The sequence below is a fragment of the Elaeis guineensis genome, chromosome 15 (assembly GCF_000442705.2).
Source record: "Elaeis guineensis isolate ETL-2024a chromosome 15, EG11, whole genome shotgun sequence".
NCBI classification, from domain to species: Eukaryota; Viridiplantae; Streptophyta; class Magnoliopsida; order Arecales; family Arecaceae; genus Elaeis; species Elaeis guineensis.
In genome coordinates, this window is record NC_026007.2 from 72,566,541 (window position 1) to 72,580,499 (window position 13,959).

The window sequence follows — 13,959 nt, forward strand, 5'->3', positions numbered from 1 at the left end:
AAGCCAACATCCTTAAGTAGAATCAACTTGATTATTTCTTATAGAACTCCCTTCATCACAACCCTTAATATTAATCAATAAATCTATACAAAATCTTGTTTTTTGTATAAGTCATTCAAAATTTAACACTAGCAAGATGTCTTGGTTCAATCCAAACTTTGACTTGAATAATTAATACATTTCACCATCTTCAACAATCACAAGAAAAATTAAAATGTAATCCAAAGATAGTAATACGAATTATTAAAGATTTCATCATAACCTATATATCATACTCTGACAAAATCAATTTTCTTCTTTTAATTTAGCAACAATATCAAAATACTTTTGATCCACTTAAAAAATAAACTTTTGACTTGAAATTCAATGCAACTTGAAAGATCAAGGAATCATATTCAGAATATGATATTTTGAGTAACCAAAGATTTCACCAAGATGTGTATCTCATATTCTCATAATAAAAATTTAAATATATTTTTTATCTAAGATTGAGTTTCATATATGATCCTCTTATAGGTTCAATACTCAAAAATATTTCTCTCTCATATGATGAAATTTCTTCTTAGACCATACCCTAATTAATTTTTCTTTTGGTAAGTCCAAAAATTTGTAATGCTCAAATAATTAACATCAAAGTCAGAAAAATTTTCATGATTTCCTTCCATATAAGTTTAGCATTCCAAAATTATCGAGTATACTCAATATAACATATCAATACCTCCCGCTTCCTTCCAGAGTCAATTCTTCTTATATTCAGGCCATCCTACTAATTAAAATCCAAGATATAACTCGTCAATTTTATTATAGATATCATATGCTACTTATGCGTAATTTCATCTTAATATCTATTGATTCGCAATCTAAATATTGAATCTTCTCTTTTATATCTATCATGTTCCTCATGATCATAACCTAAGTTCAGATATCACTAAAATTATAATTCTGAATCATTATAACCTTAAACTCAAATACCACTTAAATCATATTCTCTAATGATCATAACCTAAGCTCTGTTATTACTCTGTAATATTTAAATCACTTATATTATAATCCTTAATGATCATAACCTAAGCTGTATTATTACTCTATAATATTTAAATCACTTATATTATAATCCTTAATGATCATAACCTGAGCCCTGATACCATTTTGTCACATCCTATTGATCTTACATAAAGTTTTAATATCACTTCATAATCTCTGGTGATCTTAAACCTAAGCTTTGATATTATTCTATCACATCCTAATCATTTATATCGTAATCTCCAATGATCATAACCTAAGCTCTGATACCATTCTGTCACGCCCCGAACCCAACACCCGGGTCGGATACGTGATGGCCGCACACTCCTTAGAGCAAGCCCTAAAGAATATGCAAGGCCAAATTAAATCATTACAACCTTATCAACCATAATATTTAATTTCAATAATAATTCATAAAACTTACATAATTACAATTAATATTTCTTTAATCCTCTGATCAGGTATCAATGGTACTCTATCTATGCATCCGCTCACTCACAAATCCATACCACAGCCAACCATGGACATCTTGTAACTCTGAGAAGAAAAAAAAATGAAGAGGTGTGAGCTTTACAGCCCGGTAAGAATTTTCATATCACACCAATATAATAATATAATCTAAAAATAATGATAGGCAATATCACATAAAAGTCGATGTTCACTGTCCAGAATACTGCAAACATTTATAGATTATCTGTTTTATCAAAAGAGATGCATCATCATATGTTAAATAAGTGAAACAATTTTATTCAACGATTGTTTCATGTCTTATCTTTCTATTTTCTTCTATTATCACATCATCTTTAATCCTTTTCTTTTTCGCTTTAGCTTTGGCTTTGGCTTTGGCTTTGGCTTTGGACTATCAGGATCATGCGACGATCTTTTATTCGGATCGATTTCTGTGATCTTCCTCGGATTGAAATATTCATGATCTTTCTCGGATCAAAGTGGCCATGATCTTTCTCGGATCAGATTCTTCATGATCTTTCTCGGATCAGATTCTTCATGATCTTTCTCGGATCATATTCTTCCACACATAAGCCTGTGGGGGCTGTCCCAGGCATAAGCTCCTGGCAAGCTATTCCACATGACAAGACCAGTCCAAACCATATTTCTCTTTCTTTCATTTTTTATGAAATTAAAATATTTAACTTCATTAGTCAATTCATCTTTTGCAGTGAAATAAATATGTCATACACATAATCATGCCATCAATCACTGATACATATGTATTGATATAGCATACTCATGCTCAAAATCACATAAATAAATAACAATGTCTCAGAAATAACAAATTCATCGATCTCAAATCCAACGATTCAAAATCAAAGAGATAAAACTAACGGTAAAATAACATATATAATGATGATCATGTACAGAGATTCTTACCTTTACCGGTGACTGATCCAAACACAAAAATTAATGTTCTTCTTTGATTTATGAATTCTTTAACAAAATATTCCACTCGATATCATTTGCAAACAATCATCTCTTCATAACCCTGATCAAATATAAAGATCATATATGGAGAAAATTACCGATAATCGATCCTAATAACACAGATTGAGGACCTCTCTTAGGATTAATCAAAATTAGGATTTATCTAAGTATCTAGATCCTCCACTGATCCATAAGACTTTTAGAGAGAGAAAATCCATGAAGAGAGAGAAAATTCTAGAGAGAGAAAGTAGAGAGATAAAGTGGAGAGAGAAACTTTCGTATCCTTCCGATGAGGCAGTCATGATCGAGATCATCAGAGGTCCTATCAGGGTGACTCAATATGAATCAAGTGTTACAAATTTTGAATAGGATCGGACTGGGATCAGATCTACTGCACGAATTTTGGAGCAATCTCAAATCATCATATTTTTATTTCAAATTTATCCTAGGGTCTGTGATGTAATCAGAGAGAGAGTAGAAAGATTCTAGAGAGATAAAATCCACAAAAAGAGAGAAAGATCTAGAGAGAGAAAATAGAAAGAGTATCTAGAGAGAGAAAATATAGAGAGAAGATAGAGAGAGGAGAGAAAAATTTTTCTCTCTTCTTCTTCTTTTATTTTATTTTATTTTTATTTTTCTCTTTCTCTTTTTTTTTTTTTTTCTTTTTTTCTTTTTTCTTTTTTTTTTCTTTTTCCTTTTTCTTTTCTTTTCTTTTCTTCTTCTTCTTCTTCCTTCTTCTTCTCTTTTCTTCCCGTGGCTTATTTTTGACCGAAACAGGGGATCTTTGATCCCCTCCCTGGTTGGCCAGCCGACGATGCAACCGACGTGGGGATGGTCGGCGATCGAAGGAGAGGTGATCCGACGATAAGAGGCGGCCAAACCGGTGGTCGGCGGTGACCACCGGCGATGGAAAATGGCAAAAAGAAGGATTTCTTCCGTAACAAAATCGGCGACTCCGGTCGCCGGCGAGCATGCACATCGGCACGGAAGAAAGGGGAGGAAGAGAGGAAGGGGAGGAGGCTTACCTCCGTCGCCGGCGAAGCTTTTCCGGCGAGAAATTGGACGTCACAGTGATGGGTCTCCATGAGAAATTTCCAGCGATTGCCGCCGTTTTGCCCCGGATTTTCGATGGAAAGGAGAGAGGAGGGATCTGCTCCTTAAATAGGACCGGAGGGAGCTTGTCTCCGACTCCGATTGGGAGCCGTTGAACGGAGGAAGAAGACTTCCTTCGGGAGTCTTCGGGAGTCTTCTCCCCTGTTTCTTTCCTTTTTTTTTTTTTTTTTTTGATTTGGGCTGTGACTGATTTTGGGCCGGGGTGTTACAGTTATCTCATTTCAATACTTTCTAAATGCAGACACGACCGGTCAGTCAAACTGGAAAACCACTGAACTGGTCATCTGTCTGGTCCCTGTTGTGGATTATCTAAGCAAATCTATTGACTCACTTGTGCTTACGATTTAGAGAAAAAAGATGTATAAAAAGTATCATCAGTATAGGAGGACAAATCCGACTATACCCAAAAAAGGAGATTAAAAATGAGCTTGAAAAAGATGATTCCTGTTAAGTTTCCGCAACACTAATATTACCAGTACCCATCATACCTCACTAGATGCATCCACAAACTAAAATGCATTTTCTGATAGAAATAAGAGTATCGGAAATAAAAATATAAGGTTAAAAAAAAAAAAAAAAACTTTAACTGAATCCCAAATTTAAGTGAAATTTATCGGCTACCCTTGAAGTACAAGTCCAAGTCTTTGCAAAGAAGAAAATAATAATAAATGTTGGCCGAATATTTTGTCCACAAAAAAGAAAGAAAGCTTCATCTTCAAGATGTAACATAGCTGCCTTCAAATTGCTTCACAGTCCCACAGAATTAGAAGCATTTCCTGTGCACAATCGATGGGCCGGACTCATCATACTCAGCCTTTGCAATCCACATCTGCCATCATGGACAACCTCTCATGAGTGTTTGTCATCAAAAAGGATAACAGAAGTAAATACACAATTCTACATTAAATGAAATTATCCAAAGTGGTGTTCAAATTTCTGAATCACTTGATTATTCCAGAATAGCTCATAGCATCATTTGTGTCATACAGACATTGACATGATTGCCAATATTGTCATAGCATGCATGTGTGTCCTCATAAGTGTTTGCTATAACATGATCAATAAAATTGGGGTAATTACACTCACCTGCTGGAAAGTGCTAAGGGATGCCAAGATGGAGCCTCCAATCCAAACACTGTACTTTCTCTCAGGGGGAGCAACCACCTTTATCTTCATGCTGCTTGGCGCCAGGGCTGTGATCTCCTTGCTCATCCTGTCAGCAATACCTGGGAACATTGTGGTCCCACCACTCAAAACAATGTTGCCATACAGAGCTTTCCTAATATCTACATCGCACTTCATGATGGAGTTATAGGTGGTCTCATGAATGCCTGCAGCTTCCATCCCAATCATGGATGGCTGGAAAAGAACCTCTGGGCACCGGAACCGTTCAGCACCAATAGTGATCACCTGACCATCAGGTAACTCATAGCTCTTCTCTACAGATGAGCCGTTCTTGGCCACCTCCAGCTCCTGCTCATAGTCTAGAGCGATGTATGCCAGCTTCTCCTTCACGTCTCTCACAATTTCACGCTCTGCTGTCGTAGTGAAAGAGTAGCCTCGCTCTGTCAGAATCTTCATGAGAGCATCAGTAAGATCACGCCCCGCCAAGTCCAGACGGAGGATTGCTTGTGGGAGTGCATATCCTTCATAGATAGGAACAGTGTGGCTGACACCATCCCCAGAGTCCAGTACAATGCCTGTACAAGCAAACACCCAAAGTGAGAAAATGATCCATAAAGCCATCATCGTTATGATTCACCAAGAAAGGAACAGCAGCATGAAATACAATATAGCAGTATCCAAAATTCTTTTATTAAATCAGCGCAATCAAGTCATTTACTATGATAAGAGTGTCCAGCTCTTCCAAAATATGCAGTAAATCCAGATTCTGATAAGACATTTTTGGTGAAGTTAGCAGGGAATTTATGAATCTGGACTCAAAATATCTTCCAACTCAGCCTTTAAGAATTTAAAGTGAACAGAAATTGTAATATTAAGAAATCTCACGGCTCAAAAACCACAAGTGACCTCACCCAACATGTTAACTAGACGAGGAAACTGGTCAGTGCACAAATTTGGGAAATGGTAGAAATGAGATGAACTCTTTCATCCCTGAACTAGGGTAATGAAACGGCAGTCATAATTTAAGCCTCTCTTTTTTCTTTTATGAAAAGGATGGGACTGATTGGTGTTACCCATTAGTTCATTTCACGAGAGAATGAAATGGGGGTTTACAATAGTCAAATACAATAGACCAGTAAAAGGGTGAGGTCCAAAATTCTGGTAAATTTAGATTTGCAGAATACAAAATGTAAGAAATTTAAAAACCCAACTAAGCAAAAGGCAGTTTACCAACTGAGGAAAGATGCATAGTTCATCACAAGGTTATGCACGCTACATGAAACACCGGTGTCTACACTTATTTTGACAGTACAGGTGACCAAAGCCTTGTCTTCCCATGCCCAGATATTTCCGTCCTTTAGCTAAACATCTTTGCAAATTTACGTTCAAAAGTAAACAAAATACATCTTGCAGAGAACTACCAAACGACTTTTAACCAATTTCTTTTATTCAAAAGAAGGGAACTGAACCAATAATACATATATATGTGTGTGTGTGTGTGTGTGTAATCTGTTTACCTGTTGTGCGACCACTAGCATACAGAGATAGAACAGCCTGGATTGCAACATACATAGCAGGAGCATTGAAGGTCTCAAACATGATTTGAGTCATCTTCTCACGATTAGCCTTAGGGTTGAGAGGTGCCTCGGTAAGGAGAACTGGATGTTCTTCAGGGGCAACACGAAGTTCGTTGTAAAATGTATGGTGCCAGATCTTCTCCATGTCATCCCAGTTGCTCACAATACCATGCTCAATAGGGTATTTCAAAGTTAAAATACCACGCTTGGATTGAGCTTCATCCCCATGCCAACCATCACACCAGTGTGACGTGGGCGGCCAACAATGCTAGGGAAAACAGCCCTGGGAGCATCATCTCCAGCAAATCCAGCCTGGAGATTAAAACAGAAGGTTAAGTATGTACAGTACTACCGGTTTAAGCATTTTGTTGCACACATAAAACTAGCACATGAATGTAGAAGAAAATTTTGGTGTGACTTCCCGTTTTTCTTTTTCTTTTTTTTCCTCCTGCATGTACATGTGTTATTTTTTGGTGCAGGGTGGGGAGGGTGGGGGAGTGCTGGTTAAATAAGATGCATAAAATTGAGCCCTTAGTGTCATTATCAACAAAGGCACTGTCGTAGTGGAGAAGTAGCATAAGTTTAAGGAGTATAGGTATTTTCCTAGAAACAATTAGATAGGATGAAGTATCATTCATTTGTACCTTAACCATCCCGGTTCCATTGTCACACACAAGAGGTTGAATATCCTCAGCATCTGCCATCTTCTATATCTGCCAGAGGAAGAAGCTAGTTCAGTTCCAGAGCAATTACCAAACACAGACAAAAGATAAACCGCTTGTAACACCAGTATAAGCAGACATATCTGAACATGGCTGTCACAAAATAAATTCTAGACCATGCTACCCTATCGCAAATTAAAAATATCTGAAGAAGTCCCTTCCAAGTTTTTAGTGGTTTTTCTTTTCAAAGATAGAATATAAATATAATACTAGCTACTTTTGATACCAATATCTAACAAATAATAAATTCTTTCTAGTTTCAGTTGCTTTCTTGCGGAAGACTTAGATATACAAGAATTTGCATCCTCAAGAATCTGCGCAGATACAACAATTAAACAGATGTCTGGTCAATATTCCAAATATTATAGAAAAGCATATAACGACTACCAAATATGACTGCCACGAATTTTAGCACATAAAGGATTATTTCCTAAAATTTTGTCAGTTATCCATCCAAGTTCTAGGACAAATAAAAAATTCACACTGAGTACTAAACCAAATTTTATTGCCATCATCATTCTAAGAAGGAATTACTTAATAACTTGTAAAAGCAAGATGGAAACCAATCTTGTCCAAGAATATCTATTGCAGTTCCATATTGAATCTCTGTACATTCTATAGCTAGAATGCAATCAGACATTGATCCATTCTGACCACCTAAGTTCTAGTCGAGAACACAAAGCTAGTTTGTTCCAAAAAGAACTTTAAAAAAGAAGAAGAAGAAGAAGATATACCATGAGTAATCAATGTATTTCTCAGAACATCTGATTTCCAACAACAAAGATAAAACGTTGTAAAAAAAGAAGTGTGCAATTAACCATTAGATTCAAGAATGAAACTATTAATCATACAGTTTTGAAATTAGAAAAATTGAACAGTTCCAATTTTTGTCTAAACAGATTGAGCTAATGACAAATATATTAAATGTATTTTGAATATATGATTACATAATGTTTCGTACTTCCATTTATTAGTATCAGACACATTTAACAATATAAATGCAACAAGAAGAAAGCACAACAGCAAATTTTGCCTATTAAAATGATCTTCATGATTCATTATTTCCCATTGATTCCTACACAAGGCCATGTCCTCCAAAATAGGTAGCATCTTCAACTACCTTCCAGTTACTTCTTTCAAAGCCTTCACTCTCCTGATCACTTGGAAAACATGCTGTTATTAGATCTTGCCACATCTTCGGCACTACATGAATTCATACAAATCACAAATTATAAACTTCTCTTTGGTCAAGATAGGTCCAACCATCATGCTCTCAAATTATTGCTACGACTTCCATTTAACATTTTACTATTCCAGCACCCAAAACAAATACTGCAGATGTGCAAACAACATGGAATAAGAAGTCCCCTTTAAATACGAGTCACTAGATAGAAAAATAAGGATGAAAGGCTAAAAACAACATGCATTGCTTCCTTGTACATCAAATTAATGAAATAAAAAAATAAATGTTTCTTCCTCCTCTCCACCTAGTATATCTCCTACAGCCTTACTATTGGATCATATTTATTTTCATTTCCACTATAAATCATGTATGTTTTTCACCAATATTCAATGACTTTGTATTGTTATAGCATCTATCCTCATACAATATCACATTGAATTCCTAATTTTGTTGTTATTTGTCATATTTAAATGCTCCTAAAACCCCAAGCTGCATATCAAGCTTGATCTGCAATAAGAAGTGCAGTTCTATACATCACCAGCATTATCACTGTGCTTTTCCGTAATGCATTTTATTAATGTCCAAAAAAATCCACTTTGACCAATAATATATTTTTGACACTTAGATATCCATTCGGATTCAAAAATCATACTGCTATTCAGTCTGATTAAAGACACCTAAATCTTTTGAGTGCCCTGATGCTAAATGCTTGACTACTTGCATCATCATTTATCAGAATATTCCCTGGATTTTCAAGACTTGTAGCATAATAATCATTCAAAATTATATGTAACGTCTCTCCATTTTACATCTCATCATTGATAAACCTTTCTTTAGGTAGTAACACATATTGCAAACAGGAAAAAGAAAAACCAGGAATTACGAGCAAAAATCTGATATCAAACATAAATTTAGATTACAGTCAGGAAACTGTATACAATAACAGGACCATCCAAATACCATATACCGATTAACAGAAACTAACTCCCTAATATAGAATGAACAAAGGACCTAGCTACCAACAAACGAGCCTTTAGAATCCATTCAAGATCAGAAACCAAAATCTCTTACTCTTTGCTCGAAAGCTATCAAGCAAAGGTTTCGAGATAAATAGACTATCCATCCAATCAAATCAATGTCACTAAACCAAAAATTGCATATCGATTACAACACAAAAAAAAAAAAGAAAAAAAGAAAGCAAAACATGTCTCGCTTATTGATCAAATCCACAATGCACATCGAATCATCGACAGATCAAGAAAACTACGATAAAAGAACAAAAAGTTTTTGCTAACAAAATTTTCCAAAGAGAAGTCCCGAAATGCGGATCAAACACAACGCGATGAGATGAGATGAGATGAGAATGAGAAAATTTACCAAATCGAGCCGGCGATTCTTAGAAAGAGGGTTCCGAGAAGAGGAACAAGTGGGGCAGTGGATCCGGGAGAAGGTTCGAAACCTTGGCTTTCGACCGTGCTTTGGGGAGCCCAGCAACTTCGACTCTCTCTCGATCCCTCGAAGCTAATACATGAGGGGGAAAAGGTCTGATGGACGAGAGCGCGCCGTGGCCCATTTCACTCGCCGCCAGTTGCTGGGCAACGGACGTCTGGTCCCGTTCGCCTCGCCCGACGTCCGGGTTTGGTGGAACATTTGGGTTCGTTTTGGATTTGGGTTTGGGTCAGGACCAAAATGGAAAGATCATTTGGTATCGTCTTCTCTCGGGAAAATAAAAAAAATGCTACAGTTCACTATGGGCACGAGCAAATCAGCTTGACTACTGATGATTGAAACAGATGGTCTTGGTTGCCTGAAAATGTGATTTTGGTGATATAGCTCATTTAGTCAAGTCCGTGGAGCCATAGAAGAATATGTTCATAGCTTGGAGGATCGATAACCATATGAATTTGGAAAGTTTTTAATGACATGGAAACTATTGCTCGGGTCGGTTTGGCTAGAGGTGGATGGTAATTGCAGGTTAATGATAACGGTATCTGCAAAATAAGTCATTGGTTGATTCTAGCAGGGATCTTTCAACGTTCAAGTTAGAAATTTAGAATAGATGAGAAAGAATGAGCGTGAGAGAAATTATCTTCATCTTGAGATCCATCATGAGCTCATATTTATGAATAAAGGTCGATATACCATAAAAAGGCAGAAGTGCAGGGCATTACTCCTGCCATATCAAGTGCAATATTTTCAATATCACCGATCTGATTTGGTGGGATTCGAGAGTTGTCTGTTGTCTTATTTGATCATCATTAGCTGTTACCGATAATCACAAGATTCGAAAATTCATGTGAGACCGAGGGTCAATCTTGTCCGTTATATCGGCTAAGGTTGGCCTCCGATGATACATCCGATCAATTGAATTCAGGGATCGGTCCATCCAAAGTTGCTGCCATTGGTCCAAGATGTGATTTTTCTATCTCCATCATAGAAATCTATAATAAGTTAGCGGACCTCAAGTTGTTTGTTGTCTAAAATATTAAATTTGTGATACTGGCCATACATAATATTTCATGTTTAGTCCTGATAATCACTATAGTGATATATGCCCTTTTGTGTCCCAGTGACCATAGTTAGTCAGGGATCATCCATACAATAAACAACGAAAACGAGTCTCTGGTAAAGAATATCTACTTTCTCATTGAGAAAAAAATATTCGTTGCAATGGTGATACCATGTTAAATTTATAACAAACCAATAGCAGCCTTTATATTTTATCGATTATCATATATTTTATCAATTTTTGTGAATTATACCCCATATTATGCCCATGTATTTCACTCATTTTCGACTGATGATTGATTTGTTACAACGGTGGTATCACCGTTGCAGCGAATATTTTCTCCTCATTGAGGTATTCCAAGTCAGACAGGTTACAAACCTGAGTGCAAGCCTTGATTGGGCTCACACCTGGATGCCAACCTAAGCTTCTAGACGGACTCTTCAATGTTACTCTTCATTCTCTTTGTTCATCACTGGCATTCATTTCACTAGGATTCTTTTGAGCTGAATTTTTGTTTTGTGGGTTTTGTGGACCATCGTCACCGCCTCTCATTAGGATCTTTCTTGCAAAGAAGATGAGATCGGCAATTGTTTCTCTGATAAGATAATCGGTTGATATACATTCTGCAAGTTATTCTTGTAATTTGGTACTTTCTCCGTGCAACTAAGACTTCATTGACTGTCCCTGGTGATAAGCATCACTTTAAGATTTACTTTGCCTCGTAATGTGCCACCTCCTATGGCATCCTGCATTGGCGACCGAATGAGACTTATCCATGAATCTTAGGGGATTTTTTATTTTTTTAATTTTTTAGATTATACTCATATTAAAATGATGTGTTTGTCTGTATGTACCAAAAAAAAAAAATTTATCCAGTAGGACATATACTAATTTTAAAAAAAAATTCAGTACAATAATGGATATCAATACTGTCACGTCCCAAATCCAGCACCTGAATTGGGTACGTGACACGGCCACACAAACCATAGAGCAGCGTCCTGAGGATCAGGTAAGGCCTAAATAATTTAACACTTCTAATTTTAATAATCAAGTAAATACCAAATCAATTAACCGAGTCACAATTTCAAATCAATATAAACTTGTTCAATACAATTATTCAAATGTTCATTGGTAACAGAGAATTTAAACTAATTGAACTACTAAAGGCTTCAGTTCTTATTTGCTCTCGCCCAAACCATCAAACTAAGCATCCTGTGAGTCTGAAAAAAAAATAAGAAAGAAATATGAGCTTCTCTAGCTCAGTAAGAATCACTGCACATGTACATCAAGCTAGTAAACAAAATTTATTTTTCTAAAACCAATATAATTTGTGAAGACTCATATGTATATAATAACTGAAATATTATCATAAATATGCATTTAATAATATGGATCATCACATATGATCAAGTAAAATCTTCACTCATTATTGAATTACATGTTATATGTTTCATCTTTTCACATCTTCAATTGACAATCTTTTATTTTTTTTGACTTTGGACTAATCAGGATCATGCGACGATCTTTTATTCGGATCGATTTCTGTGATCTTCCTCGGATCGAACTATTTATGATCTTTCTCGGATCAAAGTGGCCATGATCTTTCTCGGATCAAATCATTCATGATCTTTTTCGGATCAAATTCTTCCACACATAGCCTGTGGGGGCTGTCCCAGGCATAAGCTTTTGGCTGGCTATTCTACATGACAAGGTCAATCCAAACCATATTTTCTTTTCTTTTTATTTTATTCATGGACGTATAATATTAATCAATTCAAATTTTGCAGTGTACTCAAGAACAAACATGTCATAACTATATAATCATGCCATCATATGTATTGATAAAAACATATTCATGTTCGCAATCACATAATTAAATAACAGTGTTTCACATATGATAAATTCATTGATCTCAAATCCAACGATGCAAAACTAATAGTAAAATAGTATATACATGTGATGATGATCATGTATAATGATTCTTACCTCGATCAATGATAAATCAAATTCACAGTCTTATAGTCTGAAAATCAAAACCCTACTCGTTGTCCCCCTGGTCAGTGGACTGTTCTCCTATCAAACAAATCAATTTAACCAAATTAATTTTCTAAAAAAATTGTATATTGAGGTTTATCGAAACTCTTACCTATGTCCCTCCTTTTTTTTATTTATTTTTATTTATTTATTATATATATATAATTAATTTTTTTATTTAGAGAAGAGAGAAGAGATTTCTTCTCCTCTTCTCCACGATCAAAAACAGGGGACCCAAGCCCCTTTCCGAGTGCCTCCCCTCATCCGGCCAGGAGGGCCATCTCCAGCCACCCTCCCCGACAACTCCAACGACGGTGAGGCTACCGTCCCGATGGCAGCCCACCCCTCTTTGCTGCCGACGACGGAAGGAGAGAACAATGCAAACAGGGGTGTCCTTGTTTGAGCCCGAACCGGCATCTCGCCGGCTTCTAAGCACACCGATGGCCGGAGGATCAATTCGAAAAGAAGGGAGAAAGAACGTACCTTGTTCCGACGGCCAAAAACAGCTCCGACGGTCCTTCTCTTCCGATCAACCGCTCACGGTGCTTCCTTTGAGAAAATCCCACAAATCTCTCAAATTTCTTCGAAATTTTTGTTGAAAGATCCTAAGGAAGGAAGGGAGGTCTTTATAGTGAAGGTTTTCTACCCTAGCTGGACTCTTCGAGTTCGATTTCGTCGGAAACGGGAAGGAAGAAGACTCCGATTAGGAGTCTTCCTCCTTCTGTAAATTTTTTTTTTGTTGGGCCGTCAAAAGTTTACAGGCCCAAAACCTGGGCCGTTACAATCTCCCCTCCTTAAATAATTTCGTCCTCAAAATTTACATACCCGAGTTTTCGAAGAGTTGTGGATACTTGATCTTCATTTCTTGTCTCGAGTTCCCATGTAGCCTCTCTCTCACTATAATTGCTCCATTGGATCTTCACATAAGGAACACTTCGATGCCGTAACACCTGATCCTTCTTGTCCACAATCCGTACTGGATATTCTTCATAAGTCAGATCCTTCTGAAGATGCAAAGGTTCATAACTCACCACATGATTTAGATCTGGAATATACTTTCTCAATATTGATACATGAAACACATTATGTACACCAGATAAAGCCGACAGTAATGCTAACCGATATGCAACCCCTCCAATCCTGTCTAAAATTTCAAAAGGATCAATATACTTTGGACTCAACTTACCACGAACTCCAAATCTCATAACCTTTAGTAGGAGAAACTCTCAGAAA

General features: G+C 36.5%; 1 pseudogene; it reads right to left on the reverse strand.

Annotated features, from left to right (window-relative positions):
• Positions 1 to 4,157: 4,157 nt before the first annotated feature.
• LOC105058677 (actin-like) lies at positions 4,158 to 9,703 on the reverse strand (annotated as a pseudogene).
• Between the last annotated feature and the right edge of the window lie 4,256 nt (positions 9,704 to 13,959).